The sequence below is a fragment of the Pleurodeles waltl genome, chromosome 5 (genome assembly GCF_031143425.1).
Source record: "Pleurodeles waltl isolate 20211129_DDA chromosome 5, aPleWal1.hap1.20221129, whole genome shotgun sequence".
In the NCBI taxonomy this organism is placed as follows: domain Eukaryota; kingdom Metazoa; phylum Chordata; class Amphibia; order Caudata; family Salamandridae; genus Pleurodeles; species Pleurodeles waltl.
Window position 1 is genome coordinate 29767667 of NC_090444.1, and position 21245 is coordinate 29788911.

At 47.2% G+C, this 21245-nt stretch overlaps 1 protein-coding gene across 2 annotated transcripts in view; it reads left to right on the top strand.

The window, feature by feature from the left end:
- The first annotated feature begins 7175 nt into the window (after window positions 1-7175).
- The window catches only part of LOC138295312 (NXPE family member 4-like), a 557878-nt gene continuing 543808 nt past the window's right edge, over window positions 7176-21245 (top strand). Inside the window, exon 1 of one of the 2 annotated variants that reach the window (XM_069233530.1) lies at window positions 7176-7269. The gene's annotated coding sequence lies outside the window, so the exon portion shown is untranslated. Of the gene's footprint in view, window positions 7270-7709; window positions 7783-21245 lie in introns of those variants that run through there. The other variant, XM_069233529.1, reaches the window with a different exon arrangement.

Below are 21245 nucleotides of genomic sequence, written 5' to 3' on the forward strand. Positions count from 1 at the left end.
GCGAGGCTCGCTGTTTTCTGTCCGGCTTGTGGACTACTTTTTCTCTATTTTCCCAGTGCGATCTCGCTTGTTTATCTTTATTTTGCAAATTGATGTGGTTGTGTGATTGGAGCAATGGATACTGCTATTAGGGCAGATGTGAGGTTTGGGGGCTGTGTCAGTAAGGCAAGCGCTCACCCAGGGCGCAGCTGTGCACCATTTTTTATGGCCCTGCGCTTTCTAAAGTGCATACATCGAGCTCAAAAGTTCTCCAAGTTACCACATGCGCTCAGGCAGCGCGTACATACTGCTGGAACAGAGAGGCGACCGCTGCTCCTAGTTTTCGAGCTAATGCACTGAGGGTAATTCCGAGTTGAGTGTATGCGCGTTAAACAGTGCAGTTGCATAGAAACAAGCATACAGTTGCGACGTCTGTGCGCACACACTTTCATTATATTGCCTATCACCAATCTGATGTAGAAAAATTGCGCAGCTGCTGTGTTACTCATATTGTTTAATGTGTGGTGTATACATATTCAGTCACTCGCAATCACAACATACGTACAAAATGTGCCATGCTTTTTGCACGGGGTGGATTGCACTACCATGGCTGTACGTACGGCGTACGGCATACGTGCGTACGTACGTTAGTGTCTATGCACCAGTGGAACTCGTGGTTTGGCATTTACATAGCATGCCTGTAAACTTTTCATACTCAATTGCACTGCAAAAAGCAGCAAAAAACTGATAGCTGTAGAAGGACTCTAAATTGTTCGAAAATACGCGAAAGTCAGCAAAACAGCATCTAAAATCAGAGGAAAAATAAGTTTAAAAAAACATGCTGCGAAAATCTATCAATATACCTAATTTACAGTTAACACAAATTGAAATATGTCTTTTTGATGTCTAAAAAGAAAACAGACTGCTTAAGTCTGCTATCACTTTATTATTATCGCTGTGGCTGATTATTTAGACAAGAATTCAAGTCCAATAATTGACTCTTAAACACATTCTAATTAACTCAGCATTTAACTTTTAGTTAAAAATATCTGGTGTTTATTTTTTAGGTCGAGCATAGCAGCGTGCAAGCGCTGCTTTTCCGACATGTTGGTATGTATCTGGGCTTTTAACCTCGCCCACCGCTCGCCCATTACTAATACTCGTTCGTGGGCTTGCCTTTCAAAAATCCTTTCTTTTCGTTGGTAAATGCTTTACGCTTGTCCCTAATTAGAGCGGTTTTGTTAGCGCCATGGCCATCAACCCTATTACACGGATAATTGCACTTTTGCCACTGCAAGCGAACTTCTTTTTCCTTTTGTCACTCACGGCGGCACTTTGAATCGGCTCACTTATGTCAACTGTTTTATATTTTCAGTTTGTGTGGCAAGTAAAGTCCAGTTAGGAATTTACAACAATAATAGCTCCACCTCAAGCAAACTCGAGACCCATTGCTTTGCAAATGCTTGTTATTTTTGTCCCCACCCTTGTCAGAATACTTACCACCCTTCTTCTTGCCATCCTTGTCACCCCCTGTATGAACTTTTCTTTTCACTCTTGTTCTGACCCATTTGTCTGCTTTCTTTCCTAATTCTTGGGGAGAGGTCAGATCTGAGTCCACTAGATATTGGTGTAACAAATCAGACACACAGTTATTCAGAATATGCTCTCTCAGGATTAGATTGTACAGGCTTTCATAGTCAGAAACTTTACTGCCATGTAACCACCCCTACAAGGCCTTCACTGAACAGTCAACAAAGTCTATCCAGTCTTGTGAGGACTCTTTTCTGGTGTCTCTGAACTTAATCCTGTATTGTTCAGTGGTTAAGCCAAATCCATACAGGAGTGCATCCTTCAAAACTGCAAAATTATTGGCATCACTTTCTCTAACAGTAAGGAGCCTATCCCTACCCTTTCCATTGAAAGATAGCCATAGAATAGCAGCCCACTGCCTTTGAGGGACCCCCTGTACCATACAGGCCCTCTCAAGTGCAGCAAACCACTTGTTAATGTCATCCCCCCTTGCAAGGGGGGGTCAATCTTGTGCAGGTTTCTTGAATCTTGTTCTCTTACAGGATTACTATCAAGATCACTGCTGCTGTCACCATGGGGAACTAACCCCAACTTCTGTCTTTCCCTTGCTACATCCAGATACTGACTCCCTGTCTAAGTCCAATTGCTGCTGTCTCAGCTTCAATGTGGCCTCTTCCAAACTCAGCTTTCTTAGTTCCTTGTCTAGGGTGTTATCCTCAGGGTGGGAGGCTTGGGAATTCTGAGACACAGAGGAAATGTGTGAATTGCCAGAAGTGGAGCTGTCTCTACCTGGCTGGACTCTATTAACCTGGCCTTTTGGAGTGAAAGGTGCGCTACTGATGTGTGACCCCTCACACTACCAGCTTCACTAGATGGCCTGTTAGCTGACAGGTCTTTGGAGGACCCCTCCCCAGAGTCCTCAGGGCCCTCCCTTGATTCTTCCTGGATACCCTTCTCCTCTACCTTCTGCTCCTGGGATGGGCCAGATTGGTTCTGGTCACTTTCTAGGAGAAGGCTAACGAGAAGATCTTTGAAAGGGTTCTTACCAATGCTTAAACCTCTTTCTATGCAGAGACCCCTCAAACTTTTAAAGTTTAAACTACCATAGGTTGCATGAACAACTTTGGGAGTCGCCTCTACTACTGACATAGTTGTAAGAAAGAGTTTAGGGCAGAAAGGAAAAAAGTTTAAAAAATTTTTGAAGGAAAGAAAAAAAACTTTTGAAAACTTTTGAAAACTTTCTAGAAACATTTTAGGAAGCTTTATAGAAAGAGAGTTAAACTGTTTAGGTTAACTGTGTATATTTTTAAGTATTTGGAATATGTTGTTCTTATGAAAAGCACCAATGAAAAAGTGGTAAAGCAGTTACAAGTACTTATCCCACCGCTGCACCACCAATGTAGGAGGCTGGCCTCGCTTATAGTGGCTATCTGATGGTATGTACACCTTGTGCCAGGTCCATTTATCCCTTATTAGTAGATTAGTAGTGTTCTAGCAGCTTAGGCTGATAGAGGGAGCTATAGCAGAGCAGCTTAGGCTGAACTAGAAGACATGCAAAGCTCCTACTATACCACTAATATCAGATAGGTACTATATCATGAGAAAGACAATATTCAGAGTTACTAAAATAAAGGTACTTTATTTTAGTGACAATGTGCCAAAAATATCTCAGAGGATATACTCCCTTAGGAGGTAAGTAAAATACACAAAATATACACGCAAACCAAAGTCAGGTAAGTAAAACAGTCAGAACGTAGTGCAAACACTTTAGAATACAATAGGATTGAATACTGTAGGCCTAGGGGGAACACAAACCGTATACTAAGAAAGTGGAATGCGAACCACGAATGGACCCCTAGGCTAGTGTTGCGTGTAGAGGGTCACTGGGAGTGTAAGAAAACACTAAGGGTGTCCAAGATACCCCACCCCTAGACTGTGAAAATTAGGAGTAAAGTGCTACTACTTCCCCAGAAACACAGTAAACTTGTGACAGAGGATTCTGCAAAGACCACAACAGACTGCAAAGCACTGAAGACGGATTCCTGGGCCTGAGGACCTGCAAAGGAAGGGAACCAAGCCCAAGAGTCATGTAAGTGTCTTGGGGGGCAGGAGCCAACTAATCCCCAGATGAAGGTGCAAATTGGCTGCCTCTGGATGGAAGAAGCTGAAGATTCTGCAACAATGAAAGAGGCTGGGAACTTCTCCTTCGTGCAGAAGATGTCCCACAGAGAGCTGGAGGATGCAGAGTTGTTTCCTTGTAGAAAGACCACAAACAAGCCTTAGTAGCTGCAAAGATTGCTGTTTGAGAAAAAGGGTGCTGCCCGGGCCCAATAAGGACAAGGATGTCTCCACTTGGGGGAGGAAACAGATGGGGCCGCCAGCAACACAGAGAGCCCATGCACAAGAAGGCAGCACCCCCAGAAGTCCTTGAACATGGGTTCAAGAAGACTGAGCATGTCGGTTGCCTCAACACTTTAAAAGAGGGTCCCACAAAGCCAGAGATCAACTCAAGGACTTGAGCAATGCAGGACGGAGTACTAAGTGCCTGGGCTTGGCTGTGCACTAAGGATTCCTTGCAAAAGTGCACAGAAGCTGTAGCAGCTGCAGTTCACGTGGTGCAGAGGATTACTGTCTGGAGAGGCGAGGAAAGGTCTTACCTCTTCCAAATTTTGACAGTTGGACCACTGGACAGTCTGGGTCACTTGGGTGCACCACCTGTGTTCCAGGGGCCACGCTCGTCAGGATGAGAGGGGTCCCAGAGTACCAGTGACGCTGAAGTTTGGTGCCTGCTGGAGCAGGGGGAAGATTCCATCAACCCACAGGAGATTTCTTTGTGGCTTCCAGTGCAGGATGAAGGCAGACAGCCCTCAGAGCATGCACCACCAGGAAACAGTCGAGAAAGCTGTCCGGATTAGGCGCTATAATGTCACTGGTAGTCTCCTTGCTACTTTGTAGCGGTTTTGCAGGCGTCCTGGAGCAGTCAGCGGTCGATCCTTGGCAGAAGTCGAAGAGAGAGGTGCAGAGGATCTCTGGTGAATTCTTGCAAGTCGTTATCTGAGGAAAAGCCCACAGGAGAGACCGTAAATAGCCCTTAGAGGAGGATTGGCCCCCTACTCAGGTAAGCACCTATCAGGAGGGGTCTCTGACGTCACCTTCTGGCACTGGCCACTCAGAGGCCTCCAGTGTGCCCTCACACCTCTGGATTCAAGATGTCAGAGGTCTGAGACACACTGGAGGGGCTCTGGGCACCTCCCAGGGGAGGTGATCGACAGGGGAGTGGTCACTCCCCTTTCCTTTGTCCAGTTTCACACCAGAGCAGGGACTGGGGGTTCCCTAAACCGGTGTAGACTGGCTTATGCAAGGAGTGCACCATCTGTGCCCTTCGAAGCATTTCCAGAGGCTGGAGGAGGATACTCCTCTCAAGCCCTTAACTCCTATTTCCAAAGGGAGAGGGTGTAACACCCTCTCTCAAAGGAAATCCTTTGTTCTGCCTTCCTGGGCCAGGGCTGCCTGGACCCCAGGAGGTCAGAATCCTGTCTGTGAGGTGGCAGCAGCGGTAGCTGCAGAGCAAACCCTAGAGAGCTGGTTTGGCAGTACCCGGGGTCCATAGTGGAGCCCTGAAGATGCATGGGATTGGCACCCCAATACCAGATTTGGTATGGGGGGGAAATTCCGTGATCTTAGACATGTTACATTGCAATATTCGGAGTTACCATTGTGAAGCTACATATAGGTATTGACCTTAATGAAGTGCACACGTGTAATGGTGTCCCCACACTCACAAAGTCCAGGGAAATTGCCCTGAACTATGTGGGGGCATTTTTGCTAGTGTAAGAATGCCCTACACTTAGTAACTTAGCACCCAACCTTTACCAGGTAAAGGTTAGACATATAGGTGACTTATAAGTTACTTAAGTGCAGTGGTAAATGGCTGTGAAATAACGTGGACGTTATTTCACTCAGGCTGCAGTGGCAGGACTGTGTAAGAATTGTCAGAGTTCCCTATGGGTGGCAAAAGAAATGCTGCAGCCCATAGGGATCTCCTGGAACCCCAATACCCTGGGTACCTCAGTACCATATACAAGGGAATTATATGGGTGTACCAGTATGCCAATGTGAATTGGGGAAATTGGTCACTAGCCTGTTAGTGACAATTTGTACAGAGAGAGCATAACCACTGAGGTTCTGGTTAGCAGAGTCTCAGTGAGACAGTTAGTCATAACACAGGTAACACATACAGGACACATACTATGAGCACTGGAGCCCTGCCTGGCAGGATCCCAGTGACACAAGGGCAAAAACAAACATACATACAGTGAAAATGGGGGTAAGATGCCAGGCAAGATGGTACTTTCCTACAGTAAAGTCTTGAGTTCCTTTCTCAGAATCCTAGTTCCAGTTCCCTTTACCATCAAAGCCTCTCTTGTTCCAGTGCCTGGTAGGTTCAGCCTCAAGTTCCTTGTTCTGAATCCTAGTTCCAGTTCCCTGTACCAACAAAGCCCTTCTTATCCCAGTGCCTGGTGGGTTCAGCCTCGAGTTCCTTTTTCAAAATCCTAGTTCCAGTTCCCTGTACCTACGAGTCCTTTCTTGTCCCAGTGCCTGGTGGGTACAGCCTTGAGTTCCTTGGTGTGAATCCTAGTTCCAGTTCCCTGTAACTACGAGTCCTTTCTTGTCCCAGTGCCTGGTGGGTACAGCCTTGAGTTCCTTTTCAAAATCCTAGTTCCATTTCCTTGTACCTACGAGGCCTTTCTTGCCCCAGTGCCTGGTGGGTACAGCTTCAAGTTCCTTCATCAGAATCCTAGTTCCAGTTCCCTGTACCTACGAGGCCTTTGTTGTCCCAGTGCCTGGTGGGTACAGCTTCAAGTTCCTTCATCAGAATCCTAGTTCCAGTTCCTTGCACCTATGAGGCCTTTCTTGTCCCAGTGCCTGGTGGGTACATCTTTGAGTTCCTTTCTCAGAATCCTAGTTCCAGTTCCCTGTACCAACGAGGCCTTTCTTTTCCCAGTGCCTTGTGGGTACAGCTTTGAGTTCCTTTCTCTGAATTCTAGTTCCAGTTCCCTGTACCGACGAGGCCTTTTTTGTCCCAGTGCCTGGTGGGTACAGCTTCGAGTTCCTTTCTCTGAATCGTAGTTCCAGTTCCCTGACCGACGAAGCCTTTGTTGTCCCAGTGCCTGGTGGGAACAGCTTTGAGTTCCTTTCTCCGAATCCTAGTTCCAGTTCCTTCTACCTACGAGGCCTTTCTTGCTGCGGTGCCTGGTGGGTACAGCCTTGAGTTCCTTTCTCAGAATCCTAGTTCTAGTTCCCTGTAACAATGAGACCTTGTTTGTCCCAGTGCCTGGTGGGTACAGCCTCGAGTTCCTTGCTGTGAATGCTAGTTCCAGTTCCCTGTACCTACGAGTCCTTTCTTGTCCAGTGCCTGGTGTGCACAGCCTTGAGTTCCTTTCTCAGAATCCTAGTTCTAGTTCCCTGTAACAACTAGGCCTTGTTTGTCCCAGTGCCTGGTGGGTACAGCCTCGAGTTCCTTGGTGTGAATCCTAGTTCCAGTTCCCTGTACCTACGAGTCCTTTCTTATCCCAGTGCCTGGTGGTTACAGCCTGCCCTTGACCCTTGTTTTCTTGTTCTTTATTTCTAAAACCTGTTCATAAATCCTTGTCTTGTTTTTCTAGGTCTCTGTTTGCTGTCTTGTCTGTCCTGTTCCATTGCAGTGGTGGTCCCCATCTGTTAGAAGGTGACCTCTGGTGTGCTCTCCATGCTGATCAGGTAAGGGAAAGATGTGTGCACTGCTTGACTTGTTAGCCACCCATGAGTCCCCCAGCCCCAGGCCCCCTGAGGTGGGGTCCAGCTGCACCCCGTTCTGTGTGAGCCCCCCTGCACTACTTGACATGTTACACCCCCTAGCCTTGCCCCCCCAGCCACCTGAAGCTGGAGGCCAGCTGCACCCCTCACACATTTGTTTTTGACAGATTTGTGGAAGTCTCCTGAGGAGAATGTTGGATTGATCCATGGTTTATTTTTGTGCCATGTGCAGTGACCCAACCCCCACCAAATGCCTCTGTCCTCCGCCTGCACACACCACACACTGAGTCAGAGGTGGTGCCAGGATCTGGGAGGAGAACATGTCTGTGGATCACACCCACAGCTAAAATGACCTCTGGACCTGCTGCACCTCTGGCAGCCCCACCCCTGACAGAGCTACAGTGCATGTTCTAGTTTCTGGGTCACCTCGCACAGCCTGCACTGGAGAGACCTGTCCTGCAGCAGACGGCAGCGCATGTGAGTGTGTGTGTTTGTGTTACTAGCTTTGTGGGGGCTTGATTACACAGTGGGGACCTGAAACTAGGTCCCCACAAGGCAAAGTCCTCTAAATGAGTGGAAATGCCTCCAGAAACATCTGTGCAGTTTTTACAAATTGCTTTGTGGGGACATGTGTTTCACCCTGTGTGTTTAATTTTTTTGCTCTGCTCTGCCCCTGTAGCAACAAACAGGATAATGATTTTTAAGAAGCGTACCCATCAGGAAACTTCATACTTGAGTTCAATGGCCTTTTTAATTGTATGTAACATTTTTAAAGCAAAATATTCATCAAATGGAGCTACTGACGTTGCACATTTATTTTTTTGGTGGTCATGTGCTTTGAGAAGCAGAGAAACGCACAATCAATTGAATCTTGTCTTCCAAGGCATGATCGACTGATTATTAATCAGAGTTCAGTCATTGGTAATGACTGATGGAGACCGGCCAGGCCTGTCCGTGAGGGCGCAACAAAGCTCACCTTGTGAAGATGAGATACATGATGGGATCTTTGCATTTGATGGCCTTTTTATAAAAGTGGATACTCTCCTGTGTAGCAGTTGCATGTTTACATATATGTTACATGTGCGATGTTTGCTCTGATGTCGCTGCATGATGGCTTTGTAAGTATTCATCACCGGTGTCGAAGAATGAGTGAAGCACATCAGTGTTTAGGGAGGCAGCACATTAACACTCTTTTCTGAGTCCAATGTTTTCGAGTGAGGTACATTTCATTCCATCTCAGATACTCTCACAAGGGTGTATGTTGGAACAGAAAAGGCACATGAGAGCCCAACGGGAAGCAGACTTACAGACAAAAGCGCTCATGCTGTAAATGTGCAAACAATTGTTTATGGAACATGAAAATGTCATTCATGTTCTGTAATGTGAGTTTCATGAACTAAATTTCAAGCAGGTCTAGCGTTTCCGCAACGAATCCAAAACCTGAAAAAACCCATCCTATTTGCGCCACTTTTAAAATGAGAAGCTTGGCATAGAGCCGGCTCAGTGCCAGGGGGCTTCGTGCCCAGTGCCCTCCTGGTGCCCACAGAACATCCGCACAGGTAGGCTGCAGGAACAGCCAACCCTGCGCTGGCAGGAGCTGTGGCATGGGCTGTGTCGCTGTGCCCCCGGACTGGCACAGGGTCTCCCAGCACAGGGCAGCTCCGAGCCGGGACATGTCTAACCAAACCCTCCAAGGTGCCTCTAATGTGCTCCAATCACGCAGTCTCACCCCCAAACCTCTTCCTGGTATGAATGTGAGTCTATTCTCAACGCTGTGCCCCCGGACTGGCACAGGGTCTCCCCAGCACAGGGCAGCTCCGAGGCGGGACATGTCTAACCTAACCCTCCAAGGTGCCTCCAATGTGCTCCAATCAGGCAGTCTCACCCCCAAACCTCTTCATGGTATGAATGTGAGTCTATTCTCAACGCTGTGCCCCAGGACTGGCACAGGGTCTCCCCAGCACAGGGCAGCTCCGAGCCGGGACATGTCTAACCAAAGCCTCCAAGGTGCCTCCAATGTGCTCCAATCACGCAGTCTCACCCCAAACCTCTTCCTGGTATGAATGTGAGTCTATTCTCAACGCTGTGCCCCCGGACTGGCACAGGGTCTCCCCAGCACAGGGCAGCTCCGAGCCGGGACATGTCTAACCAAACCCTCCAAGGTGCCTCTAATGTGCTCCAATCACGCAGTCTCACCCCCAAACCTCTTCCTGGTATGAATGTGAGTCTATTCTCAACGCTGTGCCCCCGGACTGGCACAGGGTCTCCCCAGCACAGGGCAGCTCCGAGGCGGGACATGTCTAACCAAACCCTCCAAGGTGCCTCTAATGTGCTCCAATCACGCAGTCTCACCCCCAAACCTCTTCATGGTATGAATGTGAGTCTATTCTCAACGCTGTGCCCCAGGACTGGCACAGGGTCTCCCCAGCACAGGGCAGCTCCGAGCCGGGACATGTCTAACCAAACCCTCCAAGGTGCCTCTAATGTGCTCCAATCACGCAGTCTCACCCCCAAACCTCTTCATGGTATGAATGTGAGTCTATTCTCAACGCTGTGCCCCCGGACTGGCACAGGGTCTCCCCAGCACAGGGCAGCTCCGAGGCGGGACATGTCTAACCAAACCCTCCAAGGTGCCTCTAATGTGCTCCAATCACGCAGTCTCACCCCCAAACCTCTTCATGGTATGAATGTGAGTCTATTCTCAACGCTGTGCCCCCGGACTGGCACAGGGTCTCCCCAGCACAGGGCAGCTCCGAGCCGGGACATGTCTAACCAAACCCTCCAAGGTGCCTCCAATGTGCTCCAATCACGCAGTCTCACCCCCAAACCTCTTCCTGGTATGAATGTGAGTCTATTCTCAACGCTGTGCCCCAGGACTGGCACAGGGTCTCCCCAGCACAGGGCAGCTCCGAGCCGGGACATGTCTAACCAAACCCTCCAAGGTGCCTCCAATGTGCTCCAATCAGGCAGTCTCACCCCCAAACCTCTTCCTGGTGTGAATGTGAGTCTATTCTCAACGCTGTGCCCCCGGACTGGCACAGGGTCTCCCCAGCACAGGGCAGCTCCGAGCCGGGACATGTCTAACCAAACCCTCCAAGGTGCCTCTAATGTGCTCCAGTCACGCAGTCTCACCCCCAAACCTCTTCCTGGTATGAATGTGAGTCTATTCTCAACGCTGTGCCCCCGGACTGGCACAGGGTCTCCCCAGCACAGGGCAGCTCCGAGGCGGGACATGTCTAACCAAACCCTCCAAGGTGCCTCCAATGTGCTCCAATCACGCAGTCTCACCCCCAAACCTCTTCCTGGTATGAATGTGAGTCTATTCTCAACGCTGTGCCCCCGGACTGGCACAGGGTCTCCCCAGCACAGGGCAGCTCCGAGGCGGGACATGTCTAACCAAACCCTCCAAGGTGCCTCTAATGTGCTCCAATCACGCAGTCTCACCCCCAAACCTCTTCCTGGTATGAATGTGAGTCTATTCTCAACGCTGTGCCCCCGGACTGGCACAGGGTCTCCCCAGCACAGGGCAGCTCCGAGGCGGGACATGTCTAACCTAACCCTCCAAGGTGCCTCCAATGTGCTCCAATCACGCAGTCTCACCCCCAAACCTCTTCCTGGTATGAATGTGAGTCTATTCTCAACGCTGTGTGTAAGGACATCATTGTCCGTCATTCTCTGGCGTGTTACACACCAATCACTCATGACACACTGGTGGGACTAGCAGGAAGGGACCCTCGTGTCCAGATGTGCCAAAGCCGCGTTAAGTGTCCGATAAAGAAAGATTTGTGGCCAGTGCTCGCTGCCACCAGCTGGCTTATGTGGGAGGTGATTTTGGAAGAAGACATTTAATTCAGTGACTAGCGCCCGAGGCTGTGGCCCTCACTGCAGTGACCCCCTTTTCTGTGCTGACGTCAGACACTTGCTCTCTGCTGCTTTACTGATTGTGTGTTTGGAACACAGCGCCCTGAGACACAAGTGTGAATGAATAAGTAGGGGGCACATGTATGGCTCAGTTTTAGCACAAATGCCCACAAAAGATGTGGCACATTGCCCCCGCTCCTGTTCCTGTTCCTGCATGGGCAGTTAGCAGTAGCTATGCCATTTTTGCAGAGGTGTTTTTGTCCCCCTTTTATTACTCATTGGGTCTTAAATAACCTCCTTAATATGTGATCAGTCTTAGAGGCAAGTATTTCTTGCAGTTGTACACTCAACTGACTGCAGTCCGGTACAAAATACACAGTCAGTATATTTCAACACTGTGCTGCCTTCATGAAAGATAGTTACTTGCTTTTAGGGTAGCGCTACTTAGCAAACGTGTGCTGCTTCTAAGCCCTTCGTTTATTGTGACGAGGCTGGTGGCATCAGTTAGCAGCTCCATCACAATGATGAGATCCATTCGCACACTACAGATCACTCTTCCTTCAGACAGAGAGGTCACCTGCCCGAACCTCTGTGTGGGAACAACTGGGGCTCGCCCAGATGCAGGACCAGCGTTTGCAGTGCACCCCTGGGGTCTGCCTTGTAAGGGGGTCGATGTTCCGCATTGCCATCCTTCAGTGTGACCCAGTCACCAGTAACACCAGGAGCATGGACATCATGCCAAGTTATGGGTAACTAGTGCCTTTTACTGTTACACATTTATTGGTACTTAAGCTACTGATCTCAGAAGGAGGAAAGGATGAAAACTCCTTGCAGAATGACAGAAACCTTGACCTGCAGATGATGTCAGTGGGCCTTTCAGTCATGGAAGCGTCTTCCTGGCAGATGTTGCCATGAAACAGAAGCTCCTCTGCAGCTGGTCCTGTGAGGTACGGTGTATCCTCATGGGAGGATATGTGCCATCACTGAAGTCTTTTGGAGGAAGATTAGACCTTAGATATTGGTGGAGTCACCTTAGGTAGAACCACATTCAGGGTGTAGCCAGATTCTTGATATCACAGACACCAAACAAGGAAACTTCAAGCTCAGAGGGAGAGCACCTCCGACAAGTTATCGGCAAACTCTGCAGACGTGCTAGGGACTAAACAGTCCCAGTGAATGTACAGAACTGGCCAGGGTATCAATGAGAAGGGGGCCGGGCCACAGGGTACCAGTGAGGAGGCTGAGTATCTCAATGTAGAATCACATCTTGTGTCCGTGAGAAGAATGCAGAGCTCTGCTGATGAACACATAGGGTGTCATCTGCTGATGAATACATAGGGTACCATCTGATGATGAATACAAAGGGTGCCATCTGATGATGAATACATAGGGTGCCATCTGATGATGAACACATAGGGTGTCATCTGCTGATGAATACATAGGGTGCCATCTGACGATGAATACATAGGGTGCCATCTGATGATGAACACATAGGGTGCCATCTGATGAGTAATACATAGGGTGTCACCTGCTGATGAATACATAGGGTGTCATCTGCTGATGAATACATAGGGTGTCACCTGCTAATGAATACATAGGGTGCCATCTGATGATGAACACATAGGCTGCCATCTGATGATGAACACATAGGGTGTCATCTGCTGATGAATACATAGGGTGCCATCTGCTGATGAATACATAGGGTGCCATCTGCTGATTAATACATAGGGTGTCACCTGCTGATGAATACATAGGGTGTCATCTGCTGATGAATACATAGAGTGCCATCTGCTCATCTGCTGATGAATACATCAGGTGTCATCTGCTGATGAATACATAGGGTGCCATCTGCTCATCTGCTGATGAATACATAGGGTGTCACCTGCTGATGAATACATAGGGTGTCACCTGCTGATGAACACATAGGGTGTCATCTGCTGATGAATACATAGGGTGTCATCTGCTGATGAATACATAGGGCGTCATCTGCTGATGAATACATAGGGTGCCATCTGCTCATCTCCTGATGAATACATAGGGTGCCATCTGCTGATGAACACATAGGGTGTCATCTGCTGATGAATACATAGGGTGGCATCTGATGATGAACACATAGGGTGTCATCTGATGATGAATACATAGGGTGCCATCTGATGATGAATACATAGGGTGCCATCTGATGATGAATACATAGGGTGTCATCTGCTGATGAAAACATAGGGTGCCATCTGATGATGAATACATAGGGTGCCATCTGATGATGAACACATAGGCTGCCATCTGATGATGAACACATAGGGTGTCATCTGCTGATGAATACATAGGGTGCCATCTGCTGATGAATACATAGGGTGCCATCTGCTGATTAATACATAGGGTGTCACCTGCTGATGAATACATAGGGTGTCATCTGCTGATGAATACATAGAGTGCCATCTGCTCATCTGCTGATGAATACATCAGGTGTCATCTGCTGATGAATACATAGGGTGCCATCTGCTCATCTGCTGATGAATACATAGGGTGTCACCTGCTGATGAATACATAGGGTGTCACCTGCTGATGAACACATAGGGTGTCACCTGCTGATGAATACATAGGGTGTCATCTGCTGATGAATACATAGGGTGTCATCTGCTGATGAATACATAGGGTGCCATCTGCTCATCTCCTGATGAATACATAGGGTGCCATCTGCTGATGAACACATAGGGTGTCATCTGCTGATGAATACATAGGGTGGCATCTGATGATGAACACATAGGGTGTCATCTGATGATGAATACATAGGGTGCCATCTGATGATGAATACATAGGGTGCCATCTGATGATGAATACATAGGGTGTCATCTGCTGATGCATACATAGGGTGCCATCTGCTGATGAATACATAGGGTGCCATCTGCTGATTAATACATAGGGTGTCACCTGCTGATGAATACATAGGGTGTCATCTGCTGATGCATACATAGGGTGCCATCTGCTGATGAATACATAGGGTGCCATCTGCTGATTAATACATAGGGTGTCACCTGCTGATGAATACATAGGGTGTCATCTGCTGATGAATACATAGGGTGCCATCTGCTCATCTGCTGATGAATACATCAGGTGTCATCTACTGATGAATACATAGGGTGCCATCTGCTCATCTTCTGATGAATACATAGGGTGTCATCTGCTGATGAATACATAGGGTGTCACCTGCTGATGAACACATAGGGTGTCATCTGCTGATGAATACATAGGGTGTCATCTGCTGATGAATACATAGGGTGCCATCTGCTCATCTCCTGATGAATACATAGGGTGCCATCTGCTGATGAACACATAGGGTGTCATCTGATGATGAACACATAGGGTGCATCTGATGATGAATACATAGGGTGCCATCTGCTGATGAATACATAAGGTGTCACCTGCTGATGAATACATAGGGCGCCATCTGCTGAAGAATACATAGGGTGCATTTGATGATGAACACATAGGGTACCATCTGATGATGAATACATAGGGTGTCATCTGCTGATGAATACATAGGGTGCCATCTGCTCTTGAATACATAGGGTGCCATCTGATGATGAATACATAGGGTGTCATCTGCTGATGAGTACATAGGGTGCCATCTGCTGATGAATACATAGGGCGCCATCTGCTCATCTGCTGATGAATACATAGGGTGTCACCTGATGATGAATACACAGGGTGTCACCTGCTGATGAACACATAGGGTGTCACCTGATGATGAATACATAGGGTGTCATCTGCTCATCGGCTGATGAATACATAGGGTGTCACCTGCTGATGAATACATAGGGTGCCATCTGATGATGAATACATAGGGCGCCATCTGCTGATGAATACATAGGGCGCCATCTGCTGATGAATACATAGGGTGCCATCTGCTCATCTGCTGATGAATACCTCAGGTGTCATCCAATGATGAATACATAGGGCGCCACCTGCTGATGAATACATAGGGTGTCATCTGATGATGAGTACATAGGGTGTCATCTGCTGATGCACACATAGGGCGCCACCTGCTGATGAATACATAGGGTGTCATCTGCTGATGAACACATAGGGCGCCACCTGCTGATGAATACTTAGGGTGTGATCTGCTGATGAATACATAGGGTGCCATCTGCTGATGAATACATAGGGTGTCATCTGCTGATGAATACATAGGGCGCCATCTGCTGATGAATACATAGGGTGTCACCTGCTAATGAATACATAGGGTGTCATCTGCTGATGAATACACAGGGCGCCATCTGCTGATGAATACACAGGGCACCATCTGCTGATGAATACATAGGGTGTCACCTGCTAATGAATACATAGGGCGCCATCTGCTGATGAATACATGGGGTGTCACCTGATGATGAATACATAATACATAGGGTGCCATCTGCTGATGAATACATAGGGTGTCATCTGCTGATGAATACATAGGGTGTCATCTGATGATGAATACATAGGGTGTCACCTGATGATGAATGCATAGGGTGCCATCTGCTGATGAATACATAGGGTGTCACCTGATGATGAATACATAGGGTGCCATCTGCTGATGAATACATAGGGTGCCACCTGCTGATGAATACACAGGGTGTCACCTGATGATGAATACACAGGGCGCCATCTGCTGATGAATACATAGGGTGCCATCTGTTGATGAATACACAGGGTGTCATCTGCTGATGAATACATAGGGTGTCATCTGCTGATGAATACATAGGGTGTCATCTGATGATGAATACACAGGGTGTCATCTGAGGAATACATAGGGTGTCATCTGCTGATGAATACATAGGATGCCACCTGCTGATGAATACATAGGGTGTCATCTGCTGATGAATACATAGGGCGCCATCTGCTGATGAATACATAGGGTGCCATCTGCTGATGAATACATAGGGCGCCACCTGCTGATGAATACATAGGGTGTCATCTGCTGATGAATACATAGGGCGCCATCTGCTGATGAATACATAGGGTGTCATCTGCTGATGAATACACAGGGTGGCATCTGATGATGAATACACAGGAAAGGGTACCATCTGCTGATGAATACATAGGGTGCCATCTGCTGATGAACACATAGGGTACCATCTACTGATGAATACATAGGGTGTCATCTGCTGATGAATACATAGGGTGCCATCTGCTCATCTGCTGATGAATACATCAGGTGTCATCTGCTTATGAATACATAGAGTGCCACCTGCTGATGAATGCATAGGGTGTCACCTGATGATTAATACATAGGGTGTCACCTGATGATGAACACATAGGGTGCCATCTGCTGACGAATACATAGGGTGCCATCTGCTGATGAATACATAGGGTGTCATCTGCTGATGAATACATAGGGCGCCATCTACTCATCTGATGATGAATACATAGGGTGTCACCTGCTGATGAATACATAGGGTGTCATCTGATGATGAATACATAGATGATGAATACATAGGGTGTCATCTGATGATGAATACATAGGGTGCCATCTGATGATGAATACATAGGGTGCCATCTGCTGATGAATACATAGGGTGTCATCTGATGATGAATACATAGGGTGCCATCTGCTGATGAATACATAGGGTGCCATCTGATGATGAATACATAGGGTGCCACCTGCTGATGAATACATAGGGTGCCATCTGATGATGAATACATAGGGTGTCACCTGCTGATGAATACATACCTGCTGATGAATACATAGGGTGCCATCTGCTGATGAATACATAGGGTGCCATCTGCTGATGAATACATAGGGTGTCATCTGCTGATGAATACATAGGGTGTCACCTGCTGATGAATACATAGGGTGCCATCTGCTCATCTGATGATGAATACATAGGGTGTCATCTGCTGATGAATACATGGGGTGTCATCTGCTAATGAATACATAGGGTGTCATCTGATGATGAATACATACTGTAGGGTGTCACCTGCTGATGAACACATAGGGTGTCACCTGCTGATGAATACATAGGGTGCCATCTGCTCATCTGATGATGAATACATAGGGTGTCACCTGCTTATGAATACGTAGGGTGTCATCTGCTGATGAATACATAGGGTGGCATCTGATGATGAACACATAGGGTGTCATCTGATGATGAATACATAGGGTGTCATCTGCTGATGAACACATATGGTGCCATCTGCTGATGAATACATAGGGTGCCACCTGATGATGAATACATAGGGTGTTGGTGAGAATACAGGACCAAGCCTGGAATCAGATTTCAGAGAGGTGACAAGCACCGAGTCAGAGACGGTGCCAAGGCCTATCTAGGAACACACGGCGTTAGTTGGAAAGGTATAGGGCTCATCCCCAGGACTGCATAGGGTCTTTGTGAAGACACAGTGCTCTGCCTCAGATGTCCCTGATGTCACAGGCCACTTTAAGTAGCCACCGTGTCTGTGTTTTAAGTATTGTCTTACATGGTCAGTAGAATCACCTGGCAACTTTGCAATAGTTTCCCTTCAAGCATTCATTGAGCTTCTGGGTGGAATGACATGCTTCTCCATACAAGGAGTTGACGAGGTAGCTGATTCAATAGTGCCTGTTGCAGAATTATGTTTTCCTTTTCTACATAAGTGAAGAAGCTTCAAGTGAAGGGGTGCTGTGGGGGTCTCTCTGTTGTTTTCTTGCTAACTCTCCTGATGAGCTGAATTCGAAGAGTTAATGGTATTGGGTTACATGTTGTTAGACCTGCCATCCTTGGTGTGGTTATTTCCCTAACCTTTCACTTTCGGACCTCCTGTTTTGCTGATTTAATTTTGGCTGGCTTTACGACTCTGCCCAGTTTACCACTGCTGACCAGTGCCAAGGTATGTGTGCCCGCTCCTTAAAACATGACAAGATTGGTTTATTCCAGATTGACATATTTAGTTTACTTGTAAGTCCTTAGTAAAGTGCACTGTATGTGTTCAGAGCCTGTAAAGTAAATGCTACCTGTAATCTGTAGCACTGATCTCACTTTTAAAACATGCTTCTGGCCTCTCATTGCAGCATGTGTGTGTACAATATTAAACTGCCATCGTGATCTGGCAAAATAAACCTTTTGCCAGGTCCGAGCCTTCCTTTTTAATACGTATCAGTCACCCCGAGCTTAGGCTCTGGACAGTCCAAAGGGCACAGTGCAATGTATCTAAAAAGCTGGACACGTATCATTAAATTGCACATGTCCGGGTAGTGAAAAACTACTGCATGTTAGATCTCTCCCATAGAATAACATTGACATTACCTTATTACATTTATCAAGCTATAATTTCCAAATGTGAACAGAGGGACAGGTCATGTTTGGTGTCTTTGGAACTGAAATGAAAAATCCTAACTTACGGTGAAGTCAGACTTTAAATTACAATTTTGAAAATGCCACTTTTAGAAGGTTGGCATTTTCCTACCTTATCCATTTGGTGCCTGCGGCCTGTGCCTGGGTCACATGACTGGGTGTAAGTGACAGTTGGGCTTTGTGTATTCCTCCTAGACAGTCATACACAATGGGAGCTTAAGTGTGCCTGGATGGGGATCACTGGCAGAGTGGGAGAGAGGAGCTGTGCACAGCCACACTTACACTTGCATAGGCTGTGTCCTGTCCCCAGACAAAGAGTTGCACATCCCCTGTAGTTAGACAAGAGTTGGGAATAGGAAGGCAGGGCATGTGTGCACTTCAAAGGCAAGTCTCTAGAAGCGTCTCCCAATTCAAAGGCACAACTGGGTATCAATACTGGACATCAGGCATCAGCTCTTCAGTGCACTTCTGGGTCTGTGGATACTCTGACAGGAAGCACTCTGCTGCTGAAAATACTGCCACTCCGTTCAACTGCTGCTCTGAAGGATGCTGCCCTGCTGTGCTGCCTGCTGCCCTTTTACCTGGGTTAGAAGGGCTGGACCATCATCTGTTGAACCCAGGACCCCACAGTGACTTCAGTGGCTAGTTGGCTGGCCTCCTGATTTGATCCTCAGAGACAGAAGGCTTGACGACAGCACGTGGGCGCTGCCATCTGCGAGTCTGCCCTGTAAATGAGCCGAAGTTGATCTGCCAGCCTCTGTGGACCCAAGTCATCTCCGCTGCTATGCGGCTTAACTTCGACAAGAACAGGCAGATTGGCACTACTGCGTAAAGCGGACCCGTCACAAAGACCTGCAGCCCACCAGCAGCCCAAAGTCTCTTTGAAATCGCCACAGCATGATGCAATCTGTGTAGAGGCCCTCGCATCGCTCATCAACAGCAACCTCAACGATAATGCCGGACTCGACATCACAGTCCCTCAGCATCTCTGAACCAATTCATTGCCCCGAATGTGCAAAGCATTCACAATGTGGATCCTCGCAAAGATCCGCAAACCAGAATTTAGGGGACTTTGTTGCATGGACAAAAATGGGCCTTTCAGTCAACCTGTATGTGGTCAGGCTGAACTTGTGACTTTGTTCCGGTTGCAGTAACTAGATATCCATAGTTGGCTCTTAGTGCTTTTTGCCATTATTCTTACTGAAATATTTAAAATTGCATTTATCTGGTTCTACTAATTGGATTTTTGGTATTTTGCTCATGTTTTATTTATATCCTTTTTGTATGGTGTTCTCACTTTTATACTGTTTGAAGTGTTGCACAACATTTTACACATTGCCTCTGAATTAAGCCTGGCTTCTCTGTCCGAGCTACCGGGGGGTTGAACGCGGGTTAATTTGGGGTTTGTGTGAGCCTCACACTGACACAGTTTGTGGTTTCTGCTTGACCAGGGCTCACACCCCAGTCACCCAACAACCCAATTTCTTATAGAGCGTTATCATTCACTGCAGCTGCAGTATACAGCCAGTGTGGTGCTACAGGGCTCATTGTAACTTTTTTCCTTATTGAACTGCCAAACATTGAGCCTGTTTTGAATTTTGTTGATTTTGGTGGAGTAATTTAAAGAAGCATATAATCCATTTTGCACTGACCACAGTATTGCCAGCACTCCTACCTACACTGGTTTCACCACATTATGTATCTCATATGTTTAACAGAACTTTAATATTTATCACAATTGGTTAATGTATATCACTATGTTAAGCTGGTTAAGATGCCTAGATCCTGCCTCTTTGAATTTACATAATTTGTTTACTTGTCAGGCTGCGCAGTTTTTTGATGCAAAGGGCCTGAAATATTTGGTAGTGAGACACTATATACTACTGCAGCCTTTAGTTCTATAATACTAGCACGCACTGGCATATGGGCCAATCCAGTCCTGGTTTTGAAGGGAATGTGTCACCATAACTTTGACCTTTAGCTACTTAAACACCATGTTTAGTTTGAGAGAGGCAATACTTCCATTCAAGACCCAAATGTACAATCCTCCAGGCAAAGGTAGCTGTGCTGCGTTGTGCACTGATAGAACACTGAGCAGCGCTCTATTTCCTGAGGGTCGTTTGCAATAATGTAATCAGTGGTGTTTCCCCTTGGCATGACACCGCATTGCACCATGGCACTAAGGCCAAGAAAATAAACTGGAACTCTACCAAAGTAACATCCTCTGGTACAATTTTCTAGGCAAATTCATCGAAGCAGGGCAAAATATGGGAATTCGTATGGAGGGCTTTAGTTTAGTGGGCTCCTGCCCCCCCCCTGGACACTTGCTTGACTCTTGGACTTGGTCCCCTTCCTTTACAGGTCCTCAGGTGCAGGAATCCGTCTTCAGTGCTTTGCAGTCAGTTGTTGCCATTGCAGAATCCCCCATCATGACTTTGGTGTGTTTCTGGGGTAGTAGGGTAAATTTACTCCTGCTTTTCAGGGTCTTGGGGTGGGGTATATTGGACACCCTTAGTGTTTTCTTACACTCCTAGCGACCTTCTACACACTACACTAGGCCTGGGGTCCATTCGTGCTTCGCATTCCACTTTTGGAGTATATGGTTTGTGTTGCCGCTAAGCCTATTGCATCCTATTGCATCCTATTGTATTATACAGTGTTTGCACTACTTTTCTAACTATTTACTTACCTGTTTTTGGTTTGTGCGTATATTTTGTGTATTTTATTTACCTCCTAAGGGAGTATAGCCTCTGAGATACTTTTGGCATA